This window comes from Nyctereutes procyonoides, unplaced genomic scaffold (genome assembly GCF_905146905.1).
Source record: "Nyctereutes procyonoides isolate TBG_1078 unplaced genomic scaffold, NYPRO_anot_genome, whole genome shotgun sequence".
Taxonomy (NCBI): Eukaryota; Metazoa; Chordata; class Mammalia; order Carnivora; family Canidae; genus Nyctereutes; species Nyctereutes procyonoides.
This window is the reverse complement of record NW_026575159.1, coordinates 7,229,616-7,250,611: the sequence shown is the minus strand read 5'-3', so window position 1 is coordinate 7,250,611 and position 20,996 is coordinate 7,229,616. Positions and strand designations below refer to the sequence as shown.

General features: G+C 36.4%; 2 non-coding genes across 2 annotated transcripts; both read left to right on the top strand.

The window, feature by feature from the left end:
* The first annotated feature begins 660 nt into the window (after positions 1-660).
* On the top strand, positions 661-767 carry LOC129502678 (U6 spliceosomal RNA). The gene has a single exon (XR_008663002.1). It is a non-coding gene; the product is annotated as a U6 spliceosomal RNA (small nuclear RNA).
* Positions 768-5,065: 4,298 nt separating this feature from the next.
* On the top strand, positions 5,066-5,172 carry LOC129502677 (U6 spliceosomal RNA). Its single transcript, XR_008663001.1, has one exon. It is a non-coding gene; the product is annotated as a U6 spliceosomal RNA (small nuclear RNA).
* The last annotated feature ends 15,824 nt before the right edge of the window (positions 5,173-20,996 follow it).

Sequence of the window (20,996 nt, the reverse complement as noted above, 5' to 3'; positions counted from 1 at the left end):
GGACTCAATCCCTGAACTCTGGGATCACGCCCTGAACCAAAGGCAGATGCTCAACCACTGAGCCACCCACGTGCCCCAGGTAGTACCCTTTCTTGTGTCCTGCTACTTTCTTTGTTTTAAAGTGCATTTTGCCCTTTTTTCTTCTGTTTGCATGGAATATCTTTTTCCAGCACTTCATTTTCAGTCTGGGTATGTCTTTAGGTCTGAAATGAACTTCTTCAAGGTAGCCATTTAGATAGGCATTGTTTAATACATTCAATCTATATATATTTTGTTTTTTACTCCATTCAAATTTAAAGTAATTATTGATAGGTATGCACTTACTGCTATTTTGTTAATTATTTTCCTAATTATTTTTGTAGTTCTTCTTGGTTCCTTTTTTCTCTTCTAATGTGGTTTTATAATACTCTTTAGCTTTACACTTAAATTCCTTTCTCTATATTTTTTGTGAATCTATAATAGGTTTTGGTGTGTGATTATCATTAAGTTCATATATAATATAATATTCATATTACATATGTAATATAGACTATATATTTATAATACAATAAATATACTTAATAAATATATTTAATAATGTAATTTATAATATAGACTGTATAACAGTCCATATTAAGTTGATGGTCATTTAAGTTCCAACACTTTCTAAAATCACTAAATGTGCTCGCTTCGGCAGCACATATACTAAAATGGGAACGATACAGAGAAGATTAGCATGGCCCCTGCACAAGGATGACACGCAAATTCGTGAAGCGTTCCATATTTTTGAAGGAAAACCTCACCTCAAAAGAAAGAATCAGAAACAGCCCTCTCTCCCACAGAGTTACAAAATCTGGATTACAATTCAATGTCAGAAAGCCAATTCAGAAGCACTATTCTACAGCTACTGGTGGCTCTAGAAAAAAGCATTAAGGACTCACGAGACTTCATGACTGCAGAATTTAGATCCAATCAGGCAGAAATTAAAAATCAGTTGAATGAGATGCAATCCAAACTAGAAGTCCTAACGACGAGGGTTAACGAGGTGGAAGAACGAGTGAGTGACATAGAAGACAAGTTAACGGCAAAGAGGGAAACTGAGGAAAAAAGAGACAGACAATTAAAAGACCATGAAGACAGATTAAGGGAAATAAATGACAGCCTGAGGAAGAAAAACCTACGTTTAATTGGGGTTCCCGAGGGCGCCGAAAGGGCCAGAGAGCCAGAATATGTATTTGAACAAATCCTAGCTGAAAACTTTCCCAATCTGGGAAGGGAAACAGACATTCAGATCCAGGAAATAGAGAGATCCCCCCCTAAAATCAATAAAAACCGTTCAACACCTCGACATCTAATAGTGAAGCTTGCAAATTCCAAAGATAAAGAGAAGATCCTTAAAGCAGCAAGAGACAAGAAGTCCCTGACTTTCATGGGGAGGAATATTAGGGTAACAGCAGACCTCTCCACAGAGACGTGGCAGGCCAGAAAGGGCTGGCAGGACATATTCAGGGTCCTAAATGAGAAGAACATGCAACCAAGAATACTTTATCCAGCAAGGCTCTCATTCAAAATGGAAGGAGAGATAAAGAGCTTCCAAGACAGGCAGGAACTGAAAGAATATGTGACCTCCAAACCAGCTCTGCAAGAAATTTTAAGGGGGACTCTTAAAATTCCCCTTTAAGAAGAATTCAGTGGAACAATCCACAAAAACAAGGACTAAATAGATATCATGATGACACTAAACTCATATCTGTCAATAGTAACTCTGAACGTGAATGGACTTAGTGACCCCATCAAAAGGCACAGGGTTTCAGACTGGATAAAAAAGCAGGACCCATCTATTTGCTGTCTACAAGAGACTCATTTTAGACAGAAGGACACCTACAACCTGAAAATAAAAGGTTGGAGAACCATTTACCATTCAAATGGTTCTCAAAATATACCCTAAAAACTATAGAACACTTCTGAAAGAAATTGAGGAAGACACAAAGAGATGGAAAAATATTCCATGCTCATGGATTGGCAGAATTAATATTGTGAAAATGTCAATGTTACCCAGGGCAATTTACACGTATAATGCAATCCCTATCAAAATACCATGGACTTTCTTCAGAGAGTTAGAACAAATTATTTTAAGATTTGTGTGGAATCAGAAAAGATCCCGAACAGCCAGGGGAATTTTAAAAAAGAAAACCATATCTGGGGGCATCACAATGCCAGATTTCAGGTTGTACTACAAAGCTGTGGTCATCAAGACAGTGTGGTACTGGCACAAAAACAGACATATAGATCAATGGAACAGAACAGAGAACCCAGAAGTGGACCCTGAACTTTATGGTCAACTAATATACGATAAAGGAGGAAAGACGATCCACTGGAAGAAAGACAGTCTCTTCAATAAATGGTGCTGGGAAAATTGGACATCCACATGCAGAAGAATGAAACTGGACCACTCTCTTGCACCATACACAAAGATAAACTCAAAATAGATGAAAGATCTAAATGTGAGACAAGATTCCATCAAAATCCCAGAGGAGAACTCAGGCAACACCCTTTTTGAACTTGGCCACAGTAACCGGAGAAGGACAAACAGTGTATGTTCTCATTCATTTGGGGAATATGAATAATAGTGAAAGGGAATATAAGGGAAGGGAGAAGAAATGTGTGAGAAATATCAGAAAGGGAGACAGAACATAAAGACTTCTAACTCTGGGAAATGAACTAGGGGTGGTGGAGGGGGAGGAGGGTGGGGGTGGGGGTGAATGGGTGACGGGCACTGAGGAGTACACTTGACGGGATGAGCACTGGGTGTTATTCTGTATGTTGGTAAATTGAACACCAATAAAAATTAATTTATAAAAAAAAATAAAATAAAAATAAAAAAAGAGAGGGATGCCTGCGTGACCCAGCAGTTGAGCATCTGCCTTTGGCTCAGGGTGTGATCCCTGGTCCAGCAATCAAGTCCTGCATCAGGCTCCCTGCGGGCAACCTATTTCTCCTTCTGCCTTTGTCTCTCTCTGTGTCTCTCATGAATAAATAAATAAAATCCTTTAAAAAAAGGGAAAAAAGAGAGAAAGAAGAAAAAAGAAAAAGAACAGAACAAAACCAAAAAAAATTAAAAAACAAAAGAAATTTTTACAAAACACAATAGTAAAACTTTAAAACACACACACACACACACACACACACACACACACACACACAAAGGCTAGTTTTCTGAGCGGCAGCTCCAGTGTGGCTAATTCAGGCTTGTAAACCCTGGGCTCCTTGAAGTCATAAGCTCACCATAAGCCAGACCCTGCCACAGTCTGGGCTTTTAAGGTGAAGGAAGAGAGCATAGTTCCTTGGCCCTTTTAAACTGTGGCTTTTTTTTTTTTTTTTCCTATGCCTTAACTGGGGTTGGTGTGGGCATTATGACCCTTAGCTTGCTGAGGTCTCAAGCTCCATGAGGTGACCAAACCCACAGTTATGACCCACAGGAGTCAGGATCTGACCATTATGACCCTCTAAAGGTTCATCAATTTTATCTCTTCAAAGAACCAGCTCTGGTTTCCTTGATATTTTCTATTAGCTTCTACTTTCTATTAAAGTCTATTTCATTTTTTTTTCTAATGTTTATTTCCTTCTACTAGGTTTGTGCTTTTTCTTTTTTAAGTTCTTTTAGCTGTAAGGTTAGGTCATATATTCTTGAGGTAGGCCTGTGTTGATATAAGTTTCCCTCTTTGAACTGCTTTTGCTAAGCCCCAAAGATATCAGACCATCATTTTGGTTTTTAAAATTTTTCACTTGTCTCTATGTATTTTTTGTTTTAATTGTGATATCTTGGTTGACCCATTCATTGTTTAGTAGCATATTGTTTAGTCTGCATGTATTTGTCTTCTTTCCAGATTTTTCTTGTAGTTAATATCTAGTTTTATATTGTTGTGGCTGGAAAAGGTGCTTGATATAATTTCAATTTCTTAAACTATTGATACTTGTTTTGCTTCCTAACAACATCCTAGAGAATGTTCCATGTGCACTTGAAAAGACAGTGTATTCTGGGCTTTTTTTTGGGGGGGATGCAATATTGTGTATATATGTGAGGTCCATCTTATATTATGTGTCATTCAAAGCACTGTTTCCTTGATCCTTTTCTGTCTAAATGATCTATCTACTGATGTAAGCAGGTTTAAATTTCCCTATTATTATTGTATTGACTGTCAATTTCTTCCTTTATGTGTATTCATATATGGTCTATGTATTTAGGTGTTCTTATGTTGGGTTCCTTGATATTTACAATTATTATATCCTCTTTTGGATTGATCCTTTTATCATTAAGTAGTACCCTTTTTAAAATATTTATTTATTTATTCATGAGAGAAACCGGGTGGGGGGTGCAGAGACACAGGCAGAGGGATAAGCAGGTTCCATGCCTGGAGCCCAATTGGGACTCAATCCCTGAACTCTGGGATCACGCCCTGAACCAAAGGCAGATGCTCAACCACTGAGCCACCCACGTGCCCCAGGTAGTACCCTTTCTTGTGTCCTGCTACTTTCTTTGTTTTAAAGTGCATTTTGCCCTTTTTTCTTCTGTTTGCATGGAATATCTTTTTCCAGCACTTCATTTTCAGTCTGGGTATGTCTTTAGGTCTGAAATGAACTTCTTCAAGGTAGCCATTTAGATAGGCATTGTTTAATACATTCAATCTATATATATTTTGTTTTTTACTCCATTCAAATTTAAAGTAATTATTGATAGGTATGCACTTACTGCTATTTTGTTAATTATTTTCCTAATTATTTTTGTAGTTCTTCTTGGTTCCTTTTTTCTCTTCTAATGTGGTTTTATAATACTCTTTAGCTTTACACTTAAATTCCTTTCTCTATATTTTTTGTGAATCTATAATAGGTTTTGGTGTGTGATTATCATTAAGTTCATATATAATATAATATTCATATTACATATGTAATATAGACTATATATTTATAATACAATAAATATACTTAATAAATATATTTAATAATGTAATTTATAATATAGACTGTATAACAGTCCATATTAAGTTGATGGTCATTTAAGTTCCAACACTTTCTAAAATCACTAAATGTGCTCGCTTCGGCAGCACATATACTAAAATGGGAACGATACAGAGAAGATTAGCATGGCCCCTGCACAAGGATGACACGCAAATTCGTGAAGCGTTCCATATTTTTGAAGGAAAACCTCACCTCAAAAGAAAGAATCAGAAACAGCCCTCTCTCCCACAGAGTTACAAAATCTGGATTACAATTCAATCTCAGAAAGCCAATTCAGAAGCACTATTCTACAGCTACTGGTGGCTCTAGAAAAAAGCATTAAGGACTCACGAGACTTCATGACTGCAGAATTTAGATCCAATCAGGCAGAAATTAAAAATCAGTTGAATGAGATGCAATCCAAACTAGAAGTCCTAACGACGAGGGTTAACGAGGTGGAAGAACGAGTGAGTGACATAGAAGACAAGTTAACGGCAAAGAGGGAAACTGAGGAAAAAAGAGACAGACAATTAAAAGACCATGAAGACAGATTAAGGGAAATAAATGACAGCCTGAGGAAGAAAAACCTACGTTTAATTGGGGTTCCCGAGGGCGCCGAAAGGGCCAGAGGGCCAGAATATGTATTTGAACAAATCCTAGCTGAAAACTTTCCCAATCTGGGAAGGGAAACAGGCATTCAGATCCAGGAAATAGAGAGATTCCCCCCCCTAAAATCAATAAAAACCGTTCAACACCTCGACATCTAATAGTGAAGCTTGCAAATTCCAAAGATAAAGAGAAGATCCTTAAAGCAGCAAGAAACAAGAAGTCCCTGACTTTCATGGGAGGAATATTAGGGTAACAGCAGACCTCTCCACAGAGACGTGGCAGGCCAGAAAGGGCTGGCAGGATATATTCAGGGTCCTAAATGAGAAGAACATGCAACCAAGAATACTTTATCCAGCAAGGCTCTCATTCAAAATGGAAGGAGAGATAAAGAGCTTCCAAGACAGGCAGGAACTGAAAGAATATGTGACCTCCAAACCAGCTCTGCAAGAAATTTTAAGGGGGACTCTTAAAATTCCCCTTTAAGAAGAAGTTCAGTGGAACAATCCACAAAAACAAGGACTGAATAGATATCATGATGACACTAAACTCATATCTGTCAATAGTAACTCTGAACGTGAACGGGCTTAATGACCCCATCAAAAGGCGCAGGGTTTCAGACTGGATAAAAAAGCAGGACCCATCTATTTGCTGTCTACAAGAGACTCATTTTAGACAGAAGGACACCTACAACCTGAAAATAAAAGGTTGGAGAACCATTTACCATTCAAATGGTTCTCAAAATATACCCTAAAAACTATAGAACACTTCTGAAAGAAATTGAGGAAGACACAAAGAGATGGAAAAATATTCCATGCTCATGGATTGGCAGAATTAATATTGTGAAAACGTCAATGCTACCCAGGACAATTTACACGTTTAATGCAATCCCTATCAAAATACCATGGACTTTCTTCAGAGAGTTAGAACAAATTATTTTAAGATTTGTGTGGAATCAGAAAAGACCCCGAATAGCCAGGGGAATTTTAAAAAAGAAAACCATATCTGAGAGCATCACAATGCCAGATTTCAGGTTGTACTACAAAGCTGTGGTCATCAAGACAGTGTGTTACTGGCACAAAAACAGACACATAGATCAATGGAACAGAATAGAGAACCCAGAAGTGGCGCCTGAACTTTATGGTCAACTAATATTCGATAAAGGAGGAAAGACTATCCGCTGGAAGAAAGACAGTCTCTTCAATAAATGGTGCTGGGAAAATTGGACATCCACATGCAGAAGAATGAAACTAGACCACTCTCTTGCACCATACACAAAGATAAACTCAAAATGGATGAAAGATCTAAATGTGAGACAAGACTCCATCAAAATCCTAGAGGAGAACACAGGCAACACCCTTTTTGAACTTGGCCACAGTAACTTCTTGCAAGATACATCCATGAAAGCAAAAGAAACAAAAGCAAAAATGAACTATTGGGACTTCATCAAGATAAGAAGCTTTTGCACAGCAAAGGATACAGTCAACAAAACTCAAAGACAACCTCCAGAGTGGGAGAAGATATTTGCAAATAACATATCAGATAAAGGGCTAGTTTCCAAAATCTATAAAGAACTTTTTAAACTCAACAGCAAAGAAACAACAATCCAATCATGAGATGGGCAAAGGACATGAAGAGAAATCTCACAGAGGAAGACATAGACATGGCCAACATGCGCATGAGAAAATGCTCTGCATCACTTGCCATCAGGGAAATACAAATCAAAACCACAATGAGATACCACCTCACACCAGTGAGAATGGGGAAAATTAACAAGGCAGGAAACCACAAATGTTGGAGAGGATGCGGAGAAAAGGGAACCCTCTTGCACTGTTGGTGGGAATGTGAACTGGTGCAGCCACTCTGGAAAACTGTGTGGACGTTCCTCAAAGAGTTAAAAATAAATCTGCCCTATGACCCAGCAATTGCACTGTTAGGGATTTACCCCAAAGATTCAGATGCAATGAAACGTCGGGACACCTGCACCCCGATGTTTCTAGCAGCCATGTCCACAATAGCCAAACTGTAGAAGGAGCCCCGGTGCCCATCGAAAGATGAATGGATAAAGAAGATGTGGTTTATGTATACAATGGAATATTCCTCAGCCATTAGAAACGACAAATACCCACCATTTGCTTCAACGTGGATGGAACTGGAGGGTATTATGCTGAGTGAAGTAAGTCAATTGGAGAAGGACAAACAGTGTATGTTCTCATTCATTTGGGGAATATGAATAATAGTGAAAGGGAATATAAGGGAAGGGAGAAGAAATGTGTGGGAAATATCAGAAAGGGACACAGAACATAAAGACTCCTAACTCTGGGAAACGAACTAGGGGTGGTGGAAGGGGAGGAGGGCGGGGGGTGGGGGTGAATGGGTGACGGGCACTGAGGGGGACACTTGACGGGATGAGCACTGGGTGTTATTCTGTATGTCGGTAAATTGAACACCAATAAAAATTAATTTATTAAAAAATAAAATGAATAAAATCACTAAATTTTTACTTTTCCTTCCATTTTTTATGTATGATTTCATATTGTACATCTTTTTAAATTTTTTGTATCCCTTGACTGATTTTTATAGATATAATTGATTGTACTATTTTGCTTGTAACCTTTATACTTGCTTGTAGATGATTGATTAATCTCCTACCTTACTATATTTTTTTGCTTTTAATTTTTTTTATTTTTTATTTTTATTTTATGATAGTCACACACACACAGAGAGAGAGAGAGAGGCAGAGACACAGGCAGAGGGAGAAGCAGGCTCCATGCACCAGGAGCCCGACGTGGGATTCGATCTGGGGTCTCCAGAATCGTGCCCTGGGCCAAAGGCAGGCGCCAAACTGCTGCGCCACCCAGGGATCTCTATTTTTTTGCTTTTACCTGTGATTTTTTTTCCTTTCATAATTTCTTCTAGTTATGGCTTTTTGTTTCCACTCTAATAATTCCCTTTAACATTTTTTGTAAGCTGGTTTAATGGTGGTGAACTTCTTTAACATTTGTCTGGAAAACTCTTTCTCTCTCCTATTTTGCATGATATGTCATGCTACTGCCTCCTGGCATGCAAGTTTTCTACTGACAATTTAGCTGATACCTTTATGTGTTTTAACCTGTAATTTTTCTTTTTTTTTTTTTTCAAAATGCTCTGTCATTACTTTTTGCCATTTTAATTACTGTTTGTCTTAGAATAAATCTCCTTAGGTTAATCTTATGAGGAGCTCTCTGTGAATCTTGAATCTGGAGCTTCTTCAATATAAATTTTCTACCCCCTTTTGTCTCTCTTCTCCCTCTGGGATTCCTATAATGTGGATGTTATTATATTTGATGATGTCACCAAGTTCCATTAACATATTTTTATTTTTTATTATTCCTTTTTGGTTTTGCGGTTCACCTTGGTGCTTTCTTTTACCTGTCTTCTAGATTGCTGATTCATTCTTCTGTATCCTCTAATCAGCTATTGACGTTCTCGTGTGTGTGTGTGTGTGTGTGTGTGTGTGTGTCTTCTATTGGTTATTGAATACCTCATCTCACTAGTTTTGTTTTATATTTTCTATCTTCCTTGAAGTTCTGACTGAATTCATCCATTTTCTCAAATCCAGTGAGGATCTTTACAAACATTACTTTGAATTTTTTTATCAGGCATATTGCTTATCTCAGTTTCATTTAGCGTTTCAATTGTGTTTTTTTCTTAAAGATTTTATTTATTTATTCATGAGAGACACATAGAGAGGCAGAGACACAGGCAGAGAGAGAAGCAGGCTCCACACAAGGAGCCCGACGTGGGACTCGATCCCGGGTCTCCAGGATCACACCCTGGGCTGAAGGTAGTGCTAAACTACTAAGCCATGGGGACTGCCCATTCAACTGTGATTTTATCTTGTTTTTTTTTTGGGGGGGGGGGACATATTCCTCTGTCTCTTCACTTTGTCTCTTTGTTTCTATGTGTTAGAGAGGTCAGCTACATTTCTTGGTCTTGATGGGATACCTCCTTAAAAAAGACTGTAAACACTCACAGTGGTAAGCCTTGCTGTTCTTTTTTTTTTTCTCTTTCTCTTTTCCATTATAAAGCAAAAATTCCTCTGAGGTGATATCACCTGATGTCAAGCTGCTCTTGACTACAAATTGGGGGTAATGCAGGTGATATATTCTCTGTACTTTCCTATGTGACCACCCTTAACTCATGAGCTCTGCAGGGGTTTTACTGCTTTTTTCTTTGTATTCCAATTTTTTAAAAGATTTTATTTATTTATTTGAAAGAAAGTGGGTATGAGCAGTGGGAGAGGGGGGCAGAAGGAGAAGCAGACTCCCCACCGAGCAGTGAACCTGATGTGGAGCTCAAGCCCAGGATCCATTGTGATGTGAGTCAAATGTGTTAAGCAGACACTTAACTGAGTCACCCACACACCCCATATTCCAAAGCTTTCCAATTTAGTTTATAGTTTATTTTGGGGGAGAGAGAAGTGTCAGGAACTTCTAGTCCTCCATTTTACTGATATTACCTGTTTAGAATACATATCTTTACAAATTTTCATTCCTTTCTCAAAGCTTTATTCAGTGATAAATTATTATACCTAGTTGTCTCTGAAGCAATAATTTTTAACACTGATTTTAGTAGTTGAAGACTGCATTTAAATATCCTCTTCCAGGGATCCCTGGGTGGCTCAGTAGTATAGCAACGCCTTCAGCCTAGGGTGTGATCCTGGAGACCCGGGATCAAGTCCCGCGTCAGGCTCCCTGCATGGAGCCTGCTTCTCCCTCTGCCTCTCTCTCTCTCATTGAAAGATAAATAAATTTTTAAAAAAAATAAATATCCTCTTCCATCCTCACACACATGTTTCAAGAACTAAAAAACAGTAGGAATGAAAGTGCTTTCTAATTATGACCCTATAAAATAAATACAAAACATCTGAATTTAAATATGCATAAGTATCATAGGGAATGAAAAATAGTTTCAACCAATAAAAGTGACCAAAATGACCAAAAAATTTAAAGTTTCATGTAGTAAGATGGGGGTGGAGGAGATGTTGTTTTACCACAAAGAACATACCACAATAAGTACAGATTCTGATTTTGGCAAAGGTGCTCCAAGAAATGTTCTAGATGAAGCTGTCATAGCTACTGGATTCACATATGGTCATCCTATTAGTGTGGCTGTCCTAAAGAAGAGATGGATGAAGAAAGGAGTTATGCTTAATAGATTTTAATGAATTTTATGAATATCTGAACATATAGTTGCATAATTTTATTTGTTACATTTTTAGCCTGAAAGTATACAGTATTTGATTTGGGTCCACCTACTAGGCCTGGTGAATTCTGACTTTTTTTCTATTTCTTTTGGCAGAGAATATGTACATCCAACCCTACTATTATTTAGTACTTGTCACTTGATTTTGTCATAAGAGCATCTCAGACTTTTCCTGTCCACATTTGAAACAATCATTTCCCTAATCTCTTTTATCGTAAATACTGTTTCCAACTTCTACCTAGGCACTTATACAGATACCACTTACACAGAGTCATTTTGACTCCTCTTTTTAACTTTAAATCTACTTGTATAATCAAATGAAAAATCCTGCCAATTTTACCTTCTGGACATTTTTTTTAAAACATCACTACTTTCATACATAATATTGCAACAGCTTTGTAATTGACAGTTTGAAACTCTATCACTTTCCGATCCAGTCTGTTTCCTGAGATCTCCAAAATTAATATTTTATTAATTTTTCTAAATCTGCAATTATCTCTTCATCATTACAAAAAGTTAAGGTCTTTCTTGTAATTATCTTTTTACCTCTTCCCCCAACCACCTTTCAAAATAACAGTAACATGGAAAGCTTCATTGTGTGGATTTCAAATACAATGCCACCCAAACGCAGATTATCTGATTTAACTGTGTCCAACTTTTACTGTGGCTAATGTACATATAGACACACCAACAATTACATATGAGATTTATTGACTAAATTGACTATAAAGTTTTATTGACTATAAAACTATAAATCAGGATGAAAATAGTAGTACTAATTCAAAAGATTGTTAGAAGAATCAAATGAGGTACTACATTAAAATTCTATGAAGCATTCAGTAAATAAACTATAATCATACTTACTGATCAATTTGTATGTCCCAATCACTGAAATGAGGGTAATGTTATATTTTGTGAGTTGATTCACATGTTATATTCTAAGGTACTGAAACAGTTCTACAAGAACTCATTGTGTATAGGTTAAAGAATAGATATTTTTTAAGGGACAACAAATGCACACAGGCCAAGATTCCACAAGACAAAACAAGAATAAGTGCCCAGATTTTCTCACTATCCACCATCCCTCCATCACCACCCCAACCATGAGGTATTCTGATTATGGGGTTTTCTGAACCCTTAATATGAAAATGTTCTCCTTTTATGGGACTCCTCTTTTCTGTTACTTTCCTTTCTCATTGGACAATTGAGGTGAGCACTCCCTTATATCAGGGATATTAATGCTGGTTGGTGCCAAGTAGCTTTAAATGGCATTTGCCAGCTGTTCATAGAAATTTTGTTGGAATGCCAGCCTCCAATCACTACAAAACCTTGGTAGCTCATACATAGATTTTGAGCAAAGGAGTGGCATGATGTGAGTTCAGCAGGATTATGTAGTCGACTATTTTAATAGCTAAAAGAGCAAGGGGAATGTTGACATTTTGCATAACACAGGTGCACAATACCTTTTATTCCTGTGACTTATTTGGTCCATAATTAGAAGCCTGTACCTCCCATTCCTCTCCACCCATTTGTCTAACCCCTACCCACCTCCCCTCTGGCAATACCAGTTTGTTCTCCTCTATTTATAGATCTGCTTCTTTGTTTATTTGTTTTGCTTTTCTAGATTCTACATATAAGTAAAATCATATGGTATTTGCCTTTCTGACTTATTTTACTTAATATAAGACCTTCTAAGTCTGTCCATGTTGTTGTAAACTGCAAAATTTGATGTTTCTAATATTTGAGGAATATTCCATTGTATGAGTGAATATATCTTCTTTATCCATTCTTCAATCAATGCACACTTAGACTCTGTCCATATGTTGGCTATTGTGAATAATTCTGCAATAAACATAGGGGTGCACATACCTTTTTAAATTAATATTTTTGTTTTCTTTGGCTATAATGGAATTACTGAATGCTACGTTCAGTAGACGTTCTTGTCTTGTTCCTGATCATAAAGGAAAAGCTGTTTTTTAATATTATGGTATCAGCTGTGGGTTTGTCAGATATAGTCTTTATTATGTTGAGATATAATCCCTCAAAACCAATTTGATAAATTTGATAATTTTTTATTATGAACAGATGTTAAATTTTTCAAATGCTTTTTCTGCCTCCATTGAAATCATCATACTCTTATTCTTCACTTTGTTAATGTAATGTATCATGGTGATTGATTTGTGGATTTTGGACCATTCTTGTATCCTTGGAATAAGTCCCATTTGATTGTGGTGAATGATCCTTTTAGTGTATCGTTGAATGCAATTCACCAATATTTTTTTGAGGATTTTTGCATCTATGTTCATCAGGGATATTGACTGGTGGTTTATTTTTTCAAAGTATCTGTCTAGTTTTGGTATCAGGATAATGTTGGCTTCATAGAATGCATTTAGAATCTTTTTTTTCTTCTTTTTTTAATTGATGAGTCTGCTAAAGGTTTGACAATGTTTACATTCATTACAAAGAACCACTTCTTGGTTTCATTGATTTCTTCTATTATTTTCTTTTAGTCTCTGTCACTTACTTTTGCTCTGATCTTTATTATTTCCTTTCTTCTCCTGCAGGCTTTGTTTGTTCTTTTTATAGTTCCTTTAAGTTTAAGGTTAGATTTTTTGTTTCTTGAGTTGGGCCTGTGTTGATATAAATGTCTCTTTTAGAACTGCTTTCACTGTATATGCCAAAGATTTTGACATTTGCATTTTCATTTTCAGTTTCCATGTTGTTGTTGTTGTTTTTTTAATTTCCTCTGTGATTTCTTTGTTGACTCATTGGTTCTTTAGTAGCATGTTGTTTCACTTCCATGTATTTGTGTTCTTCCTTTTTTTTTTTTTTTTTTTTTTGGGAGTGAACATCTGTTTTTTATTTTTTTTTTATTTTTTTTTTATAAATTAATTTTTATTGGTGTTCAATTTACCAACATACAGAATAACACCCAGTGCTCATCCCGTCAAGTGTACCCCTCAGTGCCCGTCACCCATTCACCCCCACCCCCCACCCTCCTCCCCCTCCACCACCCCTAGTTCGTTTCCCAGAGTTAGAAGTCTTTATGTTCTGTCTCCCTTTCTGATATTTCTCACACATTTCTTCTCCCTTCCCTTATATTCCCTTTCGCTATTATTCATATTCCCCAAATGAATGAGAACATACACTGTTTGTCCTTCTCCGGTTACTATGGCCAAGTTCAAAAAGGGTGTTGCCTGAGTTCTTCTCTGGGATTTTGATGGAGTCTTGTCTCACATTTAGATCTTTCATCTATTTTGAGTTTATCTTTGTGTATGGTGCAAGAGAGTGGTCCAGTTTCATTCTTCTGCATGTGGATGTCCAATTTTCCCAGCACCATTTATTGAAGAGACTGTCTTTCTTCCAGTGGATCGTCTTTCCTCCTTTATCGTATATTAGTTGAGCATAAAGTTCAGGGTCCACTTCTGGGTTCTCTGTTCTGTTCCATTGATCTATATGTCTGTTTTTGTGCCAGTACCACACTGTCTTGATGAACACAGGTTTGTAGTACTCTGAAGAAACTCCATGGTATTTTGATAGGGATTGCATTATACGTGTAAATTGCCCTGGGTAACATTGACATTTTCACAATATTAATTCTGCCAATCCATGAGCATGGAATATTTTTCCATCTCTTTGTGTCTTCCTCAATTTCTTTCAGAAGTGTTCTGTAGTTTTTAGGGTATATTTTGAGAACCATTTGAATGGTAAATGGTTCTCCAACCTTTTATTTTCAGGTTGTAGGTGTCCTTCTGTCTAAAATGAGTCTCTTGTAGACAGGAAATAGATGGGTCCTGCTTTTTTATCCAGTCTGAAACCCTGCGCCTTTTGATGGGGTCATTAAGCCCATTCACGTTCAGAGTTACTATTGACAGATATGAGTTTAGTGTCATCATGATATCTATTTAGTCCTTGTTTTTGTGGATTGTTCCACTGAACTTCTTCTTAAAGGGGAGTTTTAAGAGTCCCCCTTAAAATTTCTTGCAGAGCTGGTTTGGAGGTCACATATTCTTTCAGTTCCTGCCTGTCTTGGAAGCTCTTTATCTCTCCTTCCATTTTGAATGAGAGCCTTGCTGGATAAAGTATTCTTGGTTGCATGTTCTTCTCATTGGTGGTCTAGTGGTTAGGATTCGGCGCTCTCCTTTTTTTTTTCTAGTAATTAATTTCTAGTTCATACCTTTGTGGTTGGAAAAGGTGCTTGATATGATTTCAGTCTTCTTAAATATATTGAGACTTGTTTTGTGGCCTAGTGTGTAATGAATCCTGGAGAGTATTCCACGTGTACTTAAAAAATGAATATTCTGGGTTTTGTGGATGAGATAATCATATATATAGATGATTATTATAAGCCCACCTGATCTAATGTATCATTCAAATCCACTGATTCCTTGTTGACTTTCTGCCTAGAAGATCTATCCATTAATGTAGGTGGAGTGTTAAAGCCCCCACTATTAATGTATGTTCTGTGAAAGGGAGGTATATGCAAAATGACTGCCAAAGAATGAAGGAGCTGTAACACCAAAAATAAGGGCAAGTCCAGCTTGACAAGAAATTGTTTATTTAAGGGACTTTCACCAAAAGTGTGTCTTGGATGTCTTTGAGACAAAGATCTCTGCAACCCCACCTCCCAAAAGATCTGCTTTTATACCCTAGAGACTGGGGAGCAGATAATGGGAGGCCATTTAGGACTAGAATGTTTGAGGATAGTCGTATGTCTTAGTCCTATCATGGATCAGATCAAGGACAATATGCCCTCTGGGTGTACCTAATGTCACAGTCAAGAAAAGGAAATATTATGGAGGGGTATGCTCAAGAGAGCTTTAGGTCACAAAGCAATTATCATGGCAGATTTGCTAAGATGGTATTAGTCTGGTTCACAAATAGTATTGCTGTCAATTTCTCCTTTTATGTCTGTTAATATTTGCTTTATGTACTTAGATGTTACAGTGTTAGGTACGTAGATATTTATAATTGCTATCTCCTTTTGTTGGATTAATCCCTCTATTATGTAATCCCATCCTTTGTCCTTTATTACAATTTTTGTTTTAAAATGTATTTTATCTGATATACATATCATCACACTTTTTTTTTTTTTTTGCTTACATTTACACAGAATATCTTTTTCCATCTCTTCACTTCAGGCTGTATGTGTCCTTAGGTCTTAGATGAGTGTCCTGTAGGCAGCAGATGGCGGGGGGCGGGAGGGGGGGGTGTCCTATTTTTTTAAAGATTTTTTTTAATTTATTTATGAGAGACACAGAGACAGAGAGAGAGAGAGGCAGAGACACAGGAGAGGGATAAGCAAGCTCCATGCAGGGAGCCTGAGGTAGGACTGGATCCCTGGTCTCCAGGATCATGCCCTGGGCTGAAGGCAGCGAAACTACTAAGCTACCGGGGCTGCCCGTTTACAAGAACTGTTAAAGGGACTTCTTTATCTCTCCTTCTATTCTGAATGATAAACTTGCTGGGAAGAGTATTCTTTTTTGGTTGTAGGCTTTTTACTTTTAGCACCTTGAATGTATCCTGCCACTCCATATTGGTCTGTTGAAAAATCTGCTGATTTTGTACTTTATTGGTTGCTTCTCTTTATCTTTAATTTCTGACATTTTAATTATTATAGATCATTGATGGACCTCCTTTGACTTACCTTGTTCGGAACTCTGTGCTTCCTGAACCTAGATAATTGTGTCTTTCCCTAGGCTAGTAAGTTTTTAGCTATTATTTCTTCAACTAAGTTCTCTGCTCTCTTCTCTCTCTTCTTCTGGGAACCCTATAATGCAAATGTTTGTTCACTTGATGTTACCAAAAAAACCTCTTAACCTACCCAATATTTTTATTTTTTTCTCTTTTTATTGTTCAGATAGGGCACTTTCCATTATCCTTTCAGATCACTGAGCCATTTTTTTCTACATTTTCTAATGTATTAATTCATTCTAGTGGATTTTTAAAAAAATATTTATTTATTTTAGAGAGAGATAGTACAAGCAGGGTGAGGATCAGAAGGAGAGAGAGAGGAGAGAGAGAATACAAAGCAGATTCCATGCTGTGCATAAAGCCCAATGCAGGGATTGATCTCATGACCCTGGTATCATGACCCAGGCAGAAACCAAGAGTTTGATGCCTATCTGATTGAGCTCCCCACTGTAACCGCCCCACCCCCACAACACACACACAAACCCTCTATGACATTTTTTTATGTCAGTTATTGTATTCTTCATTTCTGGTTGAAGGGCACCCTGGCAGGATGGCTGAAGTGGGTGCAAGCTGAATTTCCTGTTCAGGGAGCACTCTGGTGGGGTTCATGGAAAAATGTCTTGGGGTGCTTCACATAGGGGGTGCTCTGATTGAGTTTGGGAGCCAAAATGTTGAAAACCTTTTCATTTAACTGTTGACCACTTGTATATTTTCTTTGTGGAAGAACCTTGACTATTTTTATTTATTTATTTATTTATTTATTTATTTAGCTATAGAATTTTAACTTTCTCATATATTTTGGATATTAACTATCAGATATATGGATTGCAAGTATTTTCATCTTGTTTCCTTTGATATGCAAAAGGTTTTTAGTTTGACATAAGTACTTGTCTATTTTTGCTTTTTCTGTCATATTCAAAAAATTATTGCCCAGACCAATGTCCACAGTCACATTTTTTTTGTTTTTCTTCTCTGAGTAATTTCAGGTGACCTGTCTTTGAATTCATTGATTGCTTTGTCTATTTAATCAAGTCTGTTGCTTATGCTCTCTGCTGTCTTTTTAGTCCAGTCATATTATTCTCTTTCAGAGTTTGTTTGGGTCTTCTTCATTTATGATTGTTGAGATTTTCATTCCATTCTTGTATTGACTTCCTTACTTTGAAAAAATGATCTGCATTTCTTGAAGTTTGCTGAACTTCTTCGTAATTACTTTTGAATTTTTTGACAAATTGTGGATTATAATTTATTTGTGGTAGTTAGTGAAAGGTTTTTTTTTTTTGTTTTTTTTTTCTTTACTTGCATAATTTTCCCTGATTTTTATGTTCTATCCTTTGATTGGTCTCTGTTCATTTGAAGAAGCAGTCACCACTTCCAGACTTTATAGAAGGGTATCAGCAAGGAAAGACCCTAATATGGGACCACAGTGGTACTGACTAAGGGTAAGAACACAAAGGCACACAGCAGTACTGGGTCAAGTGGTATAAGGTGTGTCAGGTGTGTGGATGTGTATTGACTCCAGATCCAGAGATATGTGTTGGTAGGGCAACTCAGGCAAGTGGTGTCTGCAAGGTAGACAACAGCACAGTCCTTGGCAGAGAAATATGTGAGAGTTCAGCAATGGCCACAAAGCTGTTACAGTCCTTATGGATTATGTGTTTTTAGAGCCAGTGGTGAATGTGCTTATGTAGCAGGGATCAAGTCTGACTGCAGGCATATGTGCAGCATTGAAAACCAGGGGCCTCACCCAGAGAGCCACCAAGACTTGCATTCATAAGTCCTGCAGGACTATAGTTGTCAATTTTGCAATTCTAAATGGCATAGGAGCACCCCCTTGCATCCATTTGTATCCCCAGGCACAGCACAGAGAAGAAAGGAAAAATATCAATCTTTCAGTTTCTTTCTAGATGGGGCTAATTATATAGTTCTCTAGGTGCTACATAAAGATCCAATTAGACTGCATCAGTGTGCTGACTACAAACCTCCTTTTTGGGACACTGACATGTCTTGGCACTCCCTATTTACTGCTGGGATTCACTAATAACAGAGAATCTAGGAAGCATCTTGGGTACTCACAAAAGTTTATGAGAAAACCATGAACTCAATCTAAGCTGATTGATGAGATTCATCTTCTACAAGAGATTAATCTGTGAAGATTGAAAGCAAAGGCTGATTTTTCTGATACACACATAGAATCAAGGAAAATAAAGACTCAGAGGAATATGTTTAAAAAACAGGTCTTCAAAAGTAGATCTTAAAGAGAGATAGAGTTCAAAATAATGGTAAAGATGTTCACTGAGGGAGGAGAGAGCAATATATAAAAAAGTGAGAATTTTAACAAAAATCTAGGACATATAATTAAGTACCAAACAAATCACAGAGCTGAGGGACACAATAACTGAATTGAAATAAAATCAGTCTAGATCTAGAGGAAAAGCTTAAACTTGAAGACATGGTACTGAGGTCATCCAATCAGAGGAGCAAAAAAGAGTAAAGAATAAAAAAGAGTGAAGATAGCTTAAGGGACTTATACCACCAAGTGCACAAATGTAAGCATTATAGGGGTTCAAGAAGAAGATGAGAGAGAAAATGAACAGAAAACTTATTCAAAGAAATAATGCCTAAAAACATTCCTAATGGAGTAATCAACATCAACATTTAAGAAGCTCAAAGCAAATGAAATAAGATGAATTCAAAGAGACTTTCACTGAAACAACTTATATGTAAAAATTTCAAAAGTTTACTGAATTCTTCTCTGAAACTAAAAATACACTATATGTTAATTAATTGAATTTAAAACAACAACCACAAAAAATACAAGGGATCATTTACAGAAAGAGAAAAAAATCAAAAGTTTAAGAGAAGCAAAGGATCTTAAAGTACTCAGACAAGAGGAACTTATTATATACAAGGTAACCTTTTTATCTAATTGGCAGCTTTTCCAACAGAAGCATTGTAGGCCAGGAGTGGAATGAGTTATTCTACAGGCTGGGAGAAAAAAATCCAATCTATAATACTCTACCTGGCAAGATTATTCCTCAAAAATTAATGGATAGTTAAAACAGTTTTCAGATGAAAGATATAGGAGTTCATCATTACTAGACCAGCTTGTAGTCTGGTACTACAGAGTTCTTAAAGCTCAAACAGGAGATGTAATAAGCAAATGAGTAACAAGAAAACATAAAATTATAAAATCACTGGTAAATCTAAATATATAGTTAAATTCAGCCTTCACTAATGTAATGATGGTAGGTGAATAATTTACAACTTTTGTATGAAGGATATTAGGTGAAAAATACTAAAAATAACTACACATATAATTTGTTAATGGGAATACAATGTGAAAAGGTATATAAATCTAAGCAGATAATTACTAGTAAGGAGTTTGAATCAATAATCAAAATCCTCCCAACAAAGAGAAGTCCAGCATTAGATGGTTTAAATAATGAATTCTACCACACTTTTAAATAACTGAAGCCAATTCTTGTAAAACGCCTCCAAAAAAATAGACAAGTGATCAGTTCAAAGTTCACTGTATGAAGCCAGAATTAACTTGATCCAAGGACACTACAAGAAAAAAACGTAGAGAGACTAATAAACCTGATGAACATTAAGTTAAAAAATCCTCAAATATTAGCAATTAAATTGAATATGTTATAGAGATCATACATCATGATCCGGTGGGATTTATTCCAAGAAGGATGGTTCAGCCTTCACAAATCAATAAAAATGATTTATCTACAAAATAATAAAATATACATGACCATCTCAATAGATATAGAAAAAGAGTTTGACAAAATTTAACAGCATATCATGATAACATACAACAAACTGATTACATACCTCAACATAAATAAGGAAATTTATGAGAAGCCCACAACTAAAATAACACTCAAAGTTGCTACACAAAAATTTTTCCCTCTAAAATAAGGAACAAGATAAGGATGCCCACACTCCCTAGTTTTGTTCAACATATTAATGGCAATCCTAGCCAAAGCAATTAGGCAGGAAATACACCAAAATTCAAGACAGAATAAAAGCTCTCTCTACAAATGACCTATATAAAAAAAACTTAAAGACTGTTATTTGTTCCAAAAATAATTTTGTATAAAATCAATTTGTATATATATTTTTGTATAAAATCACTTGTCTATATATATAATTATCAGATACATTAAAAAAATACCGTTTAAAATAGCATCAAGGGGCACCTGCTTCTCCCTCTCCTTTTGCCTCTCCTCCCTCTGTTCATGCTCTAATGAATAAATAAAATCTTTAAGATAGCATCAAAATAATAGAATAGATAGGAAAAAATTAATCAAGTAGGTGAAAAATCTGTATCCTGAAAATAAGACACACATAAATGGAGAGATATCCTATGTTTATAGATTGGAAGTAGAACTTAAATATTCTCACCAAAAAAGGGAAGAAGGATGAGATGATGGATGTGTTACTTAACTCAATTGGAGGAATCCTTC